Below are 9302 nucleotides of genomic sequence, written 5' to 3'. Positions count from 1 at the left end.
TCACGGAGGAAGACAAAGGAAGAGCAAAGGGACTTATATGGTGGCAGGCAAGAGAGTGTTTGCAGGGGAACTCTCTTTTATAAAGCCATCAGATCTCCTGAGACTTTTTCGCTACCACGAGAACAGTATGGGGGAAACCACCCCCATGATTCAATTATTTCCACCTGGCCCTGCCCTTGACACATGGGGATTATTACAATTCAGGGTGAAATTTGGGTGGGGACACAGCCAAACCATATCTCTTGTCATGCAATTTTTCCATGAGCTGATCCTACCATCTTTCTTAATTTTTATACATTGCTAAGTACACATTCTATTTACGACAGAACAAACTACTCAGTCTCATGCAGCATAACTCATGTGTTCTTGACCTCTCTTCTTTGCTCTGCTCTTCTTTGCACCTAAAAAGCCTGATTTCTCATCTTTTCTTGTAAAAATCCAGCTTATTTTCCAAGGCTCTTCTTCCTGGGTGAGGTCTGCCTTTGAGCTTGTGACATTTAGTTTGCTCCTCTCCTAGGGAACCGCTAAAAAGATTTTTTGGCTTTGCTATCTTTAAAAGACAATGAGCTCCTCCATATCAAGAATGCGATGTGTGGTTGGCTTTGTTAGTCTTAGTCTGTTTTCTGTTGCCATAACAGAATACGAGAGACTGGGCAATTTCCAAAGAAAAGGCATGTATTTCTTATAGTTCTGGAGGCTGGGCACATCTGTTGAGGATCTTAATGCTGGTGGGACATTCCACAGATTCCCGGGTGGCACAGGACATCACATGGTGAGGGGGCTGAGAGTGCTAGCTCAGGCCTTTCTTTTATAAATTGACTAATGCTCCAGCCTCATGACTTTATCTTAATCCTAATTACTTCCCAAAGGTCCCACCTCTCAAATCCCATAGTCGGATTTCCCACCCTCTTCATACTATTACAAAGGAGATTAAGTTTCAACACGAGTTTCAGAGGGGACAAACATTCAAACCATTGCAGCTGGTCACCAGATATTTTAATTGTCTCCTTTTGTGGGCACATAGGACTGTGTTTTCCTATCTCCTGGAACTAAGCCATAACCATGTGACTTACTTTGACCAATCAATCAAATGTGAGCAGAGTAACTGTGCCACTTCCAGGTGGGGTCTTGAAAAAGACCGTGTGGGATTCTCCACATCCCGTTTTTCTTGCTTTAGCAATCATGGAAGAACAGAGATAGAGCCTCCCTCAGCCTGGGTCCTTGAGTGAGGACACTGTAGATTGAATGCTTCTGTGTTTCCACAACAGATATGTGGCATAGGCAAGAAATAAATTTTTGTTGCTTCTAGTCACCAAGATTTGGGGGTTGTCACATGGCATAACCTAGCCACATTAGGCCTAACCTAATCTCTTGACTGACATAGTATCGGATTCATCTTCCTAGCCCTTCAGAATCCAGCAAGTGTCTTTGTGTAGAAGTGCCTCAAGGTAGATGTGTTGCATGAAGTACACTAAGAAACTCTGTTTCTGGACTGAAGTCACCACTACCTTGTGCCTGAGATGATGAAAAGGATAAAATGGGCCTGCCCTAAAACTAAGGCATTAAGAGGTTGAATGTACACAGATGGAGTTAAGTGAGGCATTGAACGACTGCCCATTGAATTTTCATTGTAGATAGTCAGTGAGGTGGTTACAGTTTTGAAATGGAAAGAATGTCCTCCACATACTATTTCTCTTCCTTCCTCCCTCCTGTCCTTTCTTCCTTCTCTCCCTCTCTCCCATTTCACCCTTTTCTTCCTTCCCTCCCTCCTTTCTTTCTCGTAAACTTAGTTCTAGCTGTTGGTTGAGCATGATCGCTTTTATGAGAAGCAGGAAGAAACCAGCCATATGAATTTTAATTTCTTTAAAGGTATGAATAAAGAACAGAAAACCTAGACATAAGAAAAATAAAATTGTATTTTGAAAACATTAAACTTTAGGCTAGCAGAGGCAGTTTTGATCAGATCTTCTATTTCTCAATTTATCATTCTCTATAGCTCAAATTTTGCCCCAAAAGCAAAAAGAATAAGATTTTCTAATGGCAAAATAAAATTAATATTAAGTTTTTGTGCCTTGCTTTTCTCACTTTCTGGGGTTATTTCCTATCATCATGGTCCAGGATCTTCGAAAGACCTTCAAGAAAAAAATTTTTTCATCAGTGACTGCAACAAATGAATCACACGGACAATTTGCTACAATGGGCTTTTTGTTTTGTTTTTTCTTTTTGTAGGAAGGCAAGAAATTCTGAGTGGGGAAGCTCAGACTTCACCAACCTCATGGTCCTGAAATTACTTATCCGGACATGAAACAAAATTGAAAAATCAGAGAGGTCTATTTTCAAAGAAAAAAGAATGGTTGATGGCCTGAGAACCAAGTAAGTACTCGTTTTGCTTTTGTACTATTGGATGAAGATACTTGGATCAAAAGAGGACTTGGAAATGTCAAGGAATTGACAGGCAGGGCTAAAAGACTCAGGCAAAGTGTTTATCATACCAAAAAAAAAAAAAAAAGCATGCATCTGGAGTGTCAGCGGTAGCACTCAGACCGGAAAGCCCCACATTTCTCCTCTTGCCATAACAAACTCATTGACAAGAACTGTCATTGACTGTGCTTTATCTCCCATGTGCTACTGTGAGGACGCATTCCAAGTGCATCCTACGTAAATTGAGGTTTTCTTCTTGACCTGGGAGATCAATTCACTGTCAAAGAGAGCTGGCTGATGAATCACCTTGTGGCTGCCACTGCATTGAAAATCACATCAAATACCTTCTCAAACACACTTCTGAATTACATGCTGGAATCTCCAAAGAGAAGGTTATAGATGAATCTGGAACAATGTGTATTCATCTATGTAGCTCACCAACGTGCGTATCTCACAAAGCCAATGAAATGAGGCAGGTGCTCAGTGGTTTGGGTTGTTTTTGCAGTAGAGTGTCGGGGTTAATAGCATGGATCTTGGAGCCTGGTGATTGGGTGTGAAGCCTGGATCTACCACTCACCAGCTCTGACCTTGGGCAAATTATTCAGTCTCTCTCTCAATAAGTTTGAAAACTCTGATTTACTTTTCTTGGCTACAGAATAAGGATGATTATCATGGTACCTTCTTCCCTCAAAGAAAGGGTTGTGTCTTAAGCTGGTTCCCTCAGGGGAACACCCGGAGACATAGATTTAAGAGCAATTCGTTAATTGGGAGGTGAAGGTAGATGAGTAGTAAAGGAAGACTGGAAAGAGCAAGTTACCGCTGCAGGTGACTTGAGCTTAACCCCCTGGGGAGCTCTGGAGACTAAAACACACAACTCAGGGTAAAACGTGTAATCCAGGGGTGAAGGAGGTGGGGTATTTATACACCAACTCCAAGCCAGCCTTAATTGAGGGCTGCTTTCGTGTGCAAGTGCATGAATGTATATGTGCCATGTGAGTGCATATGCCCGGTGGGACTGTTAGTTCCCTGACACTTTTGGCCTGCCATTCAGGCTGCAACGTGGGCTCTGTCAGGAAGAGAAAGGTCTCAGGCAAAGCAATGCATGAGCTGGCAGCTGGACATCAGGCAGTGCGTGCTGAAGTAGTGAGGATGAAGTGTGTGTGCAGGGCTACAGCCTGTTGTGAAGATTAAATGAGTTAATTATTGTGAAACCCTTAGAAGAGTCCCTGGCACAAAGCAAGCACTCCTTAAAGAGCTTGATTAAAACTGAGGCTAGATTGCTGTTCTTTGGGATGACTTATTATCTTAGGATGGATTTTAGTTTTGTTTTTCACTTTTTTCTTTGAGATGATGAACTGTTATTAGGACCTTGGTACCATACTGGTGGCCAAATGCACTACAGGTTTTCTTGAAGATGATTGTGTAAATGTAAAGAGGGTTTACTGATGGAGCTGTCTCAATCAGAGGGCATATCATCATGTCATGGCCTTTGTGACAAATATCTACCTGTTAGGAAAGCTGACACATGACCAGCACCTCACTCAATACTGGAGATCACAACCTATGTTATGCTGCAGTAACAAGCCTGGAATCTTAGGGGCTTAACAAGAATTAGCACCAGCCTAAGCTATTCTCTCCACCCAACCTGTACTGTGAACTCATTGAAGGCAGGGGCCAGGCTGGATAAAATGGACACACCACTGTATCCTTAGCACCTAGTACAGGACGCAGTGCAGAGAGGGGCCAGTGGTAAGTGAATGAATGAATAAATCAACAAACGAACCCCATAAGCATCATGCTCGCCGCTTCTTCATTTGAAAATTGGCTTCCTCCCATTGAACGTATACTTAGCTCAGATGCTGCTGCCTTCTTGAAGCTCTCTGGAGTCTGAAATAATCTCTCTCCCCTAACTTCTTGAACACCTTGTGTCTGTCTGTGGTGGACCACAGTTTCACATTCTGCCATGCCCTATGTAACCAGTGTCCATGTCAGCCCGTACTCATCCCACTCTTTTCTCAAATCCCACTGCGGGCTTCCAATGAGAGTATCAACATTAGGATACTCTCTATGCCCTGACCTGGCCTGTGAGACTCTGTGTGCTCTAGGCCTCGAGTCTCCCCCTGGGATCTCACCTACCACTTTCTCCTCTCCTGCTGTACTTTGGCCACAGTGGCCTCAGCTGTTCCTTGCACATGTCATGCATGGTCCTGCCTCAGGCCTTTTTCACCAGCCCTTCCCTATGACTGGAATCCACTCTTTGCCTCCAAATCACTTGCTCAGTTGATTCATATCACTGCTCAAATGCCATCCCCTCAGAAAAGCCTTCCCTGACCTCTATATCTTTTTTTTTTTTGAGGTGGAGTCTTGCTCTGTTGCGCAGGCTGGAGTGCAGTGGTACAATCTTGGCTCACTGCAACCTCCACCTCCCAGGTTCAAGCAATTCTTCTGCCTCAGCCTCCCGAGTAGCTGGGATTACAGGCGAGCACTGCTATGCCCAGCTAGTTTTTGTATTTTTAGCAGAGACAGGGTTTCACCATATTGGCCAGGCTGGTCTTGAACTCCTGACCTTAGGTGATCCGCCCGCCTTGGCCTCCCAAAGTGCTGGGATTACAGGTGTGAGCCACCGCACTGGGCCCCTGACCACTAGATCTTAAAAAACACACACCACCACATCCATATGCTTTCTATTTTTCCATATCGCACATTTATTTGATTGTCCTGCCTGCTCCCTGCACCTACAATAAAGCAAACTCTACAAAGACAAAGACCTCGTTTTATTTAGTGTGGTATCTCCAGCTCCCACGGCAGTGACTGGCACTTAATAGGAGCACAGTAAATATTTGTTAAGTAAATAACATTTGTAAAATAAGTGCATAAGGATTACTGTCCCATTTTAGTAATGGGGTGACTGAATCTTATAGACTCAGAGAAAACTGCACAAAGGTCCATTGTTATTTACTTATCTCTCATTTACAGTACATGTACTATGTACAGACATGTCTTAGTTATTCTGGCTGCTATAACAAAGCACCAGAGACTGAATGGCTTAGAAATAACAGAAATTTATTTGTCACATTTATGTAGGCTGGAAGACCAGTGTCCCAGCATGGTTGGGTTCAGGTGAGGACCCTCTTCCGGGTTGCAGATTGCTAACTTCTTGCATCTTCACATGGTGGAAAGAGACCTCGCTAGCTTTTTGGTCTCTTCTCATAAAGGCACGAATCCCATTCAAGAGGACTCCACCCTTATGACTGAATTACCTCCCCCAAACCCCAGTGCCAAATAGCATCATATTTGGATTAGGGTTTCAACATATGAATTTTGGGGGGCACGAACATTCATCAGTCTATTATAAGGCACTCCACTTTAATCTTTATAACAGTACATTTTTTACATACAGGAAAACGGAGGCACAAAAAGGTTATGTAACTTGTCCAAGGTCACACAGCCAGGGAGTGGCAAAGTGGTGATTTGAACCAGATAGTCTTCCTCTTAACCTCTGTGCTGCACTCTAGGAGACGGAGTCCAGAAGGAACTCACTGTGGGTTGCTGGAGGAACCAAGAGAACAAATTGGAAAGCGCTTTGTCAGCTGTCCCAACATTGACTGAAAATGTCTCATATGGGAAACATACATGGAATCCCTGCCACTTGAGCCTGGATAAAAGCTAGGCGTGCATGTCAGGAGTGATGTTGGAGGTAAGGCAATTACTCCATGAGGGAAGCCATCAGGCCCACACAGGGCTTAGGCATGTTTGTGAGGTGGTTTCATCACTGCATCTGCAGAGAAGGTTGATACAGAGAGGCTCCAGGCCTGACTTGCCATGTCAGTGAAAGTGGACAATGTCTCTGCTTCCAGAATATTCTGACATCATTCTCCAGATAGACCCATCAGTGGGCTACCATCTGAGCAAGGCATCCTTGCTCTGGCAAACTCCCTGAAGGCAGAGCCTGTGTCTCCGCAGTACCTCACATGGGGCCACAGGTAGAGGTGAAAGGCTCCATAAACGGGGGTGGTCTTTGTTCTACCCAAAAGCAGACATTCAGGTAAAAACATACTCATCTGTCAGACATGGCTCATGTCACCTTTTACCAGTCTCTCCCCATGTTGATCTGCCCTACATGGTGGCTGTCTTCCTAATTCAAAATATGATCAAAGCCCTTACGTGCTTATAAACTTTCCCTGGATTTTCATTGTCCACAGAAAAAATTTCAATAGAATCTATACTTTTAAAAAAGCCCTATGGAACTATAGAATGTAGCACACTTGACAGAGGTCCAGAGACCATCTATTGTATTCCCTATACCTTCCCCCCCCCCCAAACCTACTAATTTTAGAGTCCTGATAGGGGAAAGTGAATAAGGCAAGGATGTAGCAGATCAGCAGTGGAGCCAGGCCTGGAACCCAGGACTATAAGCGCCCAGTCCAGTGGTCCATCCTCTGTGAGCAATGCAGGGCACAAACATGTAACTGCAAAGTCACAGAGAGCAGCTTTCTGTTTGAAGGCGGCTGAATTCTCCCTTTATCCTGTCATGGTAACCATTTTCATAAGTTTTATCCCACCCTTGGCCTCTGATCTACAGACTAGATAATTAATCAGGCCCTTGAATAATTAAAACTACTAAAAATGCCTTTGTACCTGCTAAAATTGCTCCAGTAATTACTGCCTTATCAAGAGACTGATTCCGTAGACTGGAATGCTTTTCCAACAGATAGAAAGTATTTCCACTTGAGGCTTCATGGATTCAGAAGTTGAGAAAGAAGTGTTTGTTATGTTAGCGAGTCCCTTTGAAGATGAATAGCACCAACTCTTAACTCTGCCATCTCCATAGAACCGCCTCTCATTCTAAGGAATAGATAAAGCGTATCTCTTTCTTTGCTTTCAGAGCCTGCTGGAAAATGTGATGATTAATTAAAATATTAAATTGACTTATTGGAACCAGATTCTGCACTTGGGCCTTTCTGAGCCTGGCTTCCAAATTCAACATCCACTTTTCAATAAGTAAACGCCTATGGGATCAAAGTGAATGGCAGCACTTGCTTTTCTCAAGTTACCACCTGGTCCTTCTTGACCCAGCTGACATCAGGTGTTGGGCCCTAAGATATAAGGTTCTGTTCCTGGGGCTCTGCCATTTCTTTGTTATATCTTCCAGTGAATGGTATTTAAAAAAACAGTTCTAGGTGCCAAAGGCTGACAACTTCAAGCTGGATTCAGGGTGCTTTACAGAAATCTGGTGGACATTTCTAGGAAATACAATGCAATTGAAAGGTTATGAGTTCTTTGAGGCATAGTTTTATTTCCAGCATAGAAGAGTCCCGCAAATTTATCACTCTTCTACTTTCTTCTCCATGAAATGGGGATTGTAATGCATGCTTTCAGAACTGGAAACAATTAGTGAGATAATGATATAGCGTCCAGTAGGTGATTGATATGGTTTGGGTCTGTGTCCCCACCCAAATCTCATGTTCAATTGTAATCCCCAATGTTGGACATGGGGCGTGGTGAGAGGTGATTGGATCATTGGGGTGGATCCTTCATGGATGGTTTAGCACCACCCCTTTGGTGTTGTTCTGATGACAGCATTCTCACGAGATCTGGGTGTTTAAAAGTGTGTAGTACCTCCCCACTCTCTTTCCTGCTCCAGCCATGTAAGACGAGCTGGCTTCCCCTCCACTTTCTGCCATGATTGTAAGTTTCCTGAGGACTCCTCAGAAGCCAAGCAAATGGCCAGCATCATGCTCCCTGTACAGCCTGTGGAACCGTAAGCCAATTAAACCCCTTTTCTTTATAAATTACCCAGTCTCAGGTATTTCTTTATAGCAGTGTGAGAATGGCCTAATACAGCAATGATATGTGTTCAGGGACATTCATGGGGGATTTCCTCTAACCTCCTACCAGCTGCAAGGGGATCAAATCCTGTTGTGGGACTTAGTGGATTGATGGCTTCTAGTTATGAGTTTGCTAAAGACAATCTTAGTCACTGTCATTTAAATAAGAGATGGTTTATTACCAAAATACTTTTATGGTTGAAACACCAAACTCATCAGCTAAAGCTAATAACTGAAACTGTGGCTCAGCATTTGATGTGGGCTTCCTTAAACCATTCCTTGTTTGTATTAACTACATAGTTTTCAGGAAGTCTACGTCTTCCTTAACTGGTCTCCTTCCCCTCTCTCATCCTCACATCCTGTTGTTTCTACCTCTTAAATATTTCTTGACTCCTTCTTTTTTTCTCTTTCTCTTTGTCTCAACAACTGATGCCCTGGTCAAGCCTCATCAACTCTCACTTGGTTTTCGGTGCCAAGGTTTGACAATTAAATAAAAGAAGCTTACTTTTGGGCTTGGGCACAGAGTGTGTTAGGTGGCGGCACATATTGGTGAAATGTAGTACTGCAATCCAGCTCTATAGGCATATATTAATAATATACACTCAGGAAAGAGGAGGGGCAGGAAAGCAGTGTTCTTGGAGCTGTGAGTGTAGGAACAGGACAATTTAGAAACTTCTATAACAGTGTACAGCATGCTCTGTTGTAATTATCTGTCTTGTGTTTGTCTTCTCATTAGAAAGTAAGCTCCTTAAAGCAATGAGAGTATCTATTTTCTTCACTAATTTATATCTAGTACATAGTCTGACTTTGGCACATGACAGATGATCAAACTATATATGTTAAGATAAGTATGGGTAACATTCTCATCAGTTGCAAGAATTCCATCAGAGGTAAAGTTTGCTTAACTGTGGGAGGGACTAAACTAGCTACAGTTGAAGCAGACCAGCTGGGGTGGGGTGTTCCAGACATAACCTAGTGGCCAACTACAGAATAAGGTCAGTGGTCACTACAAGGAGGCCTGGTAGGAGGTAGAAATGCCAAACCAAAACTAGT

This window comes from Pan paniscus, chromosome 21, assembly GCF_029289425.2.
Source record: "Pan paniscus chromosome 21, NHGRI_mPanPan1-v2.0_pri, whole genome shotgun sequence".
Lineage (NCBI taxonomy): Eukaryota > Metazoa > Chordata > Mammalia > Primates > Hominidae > Pan > Pan paniscus.
This window is presented reverse-complemented; position numbering follows the sequence as displayed.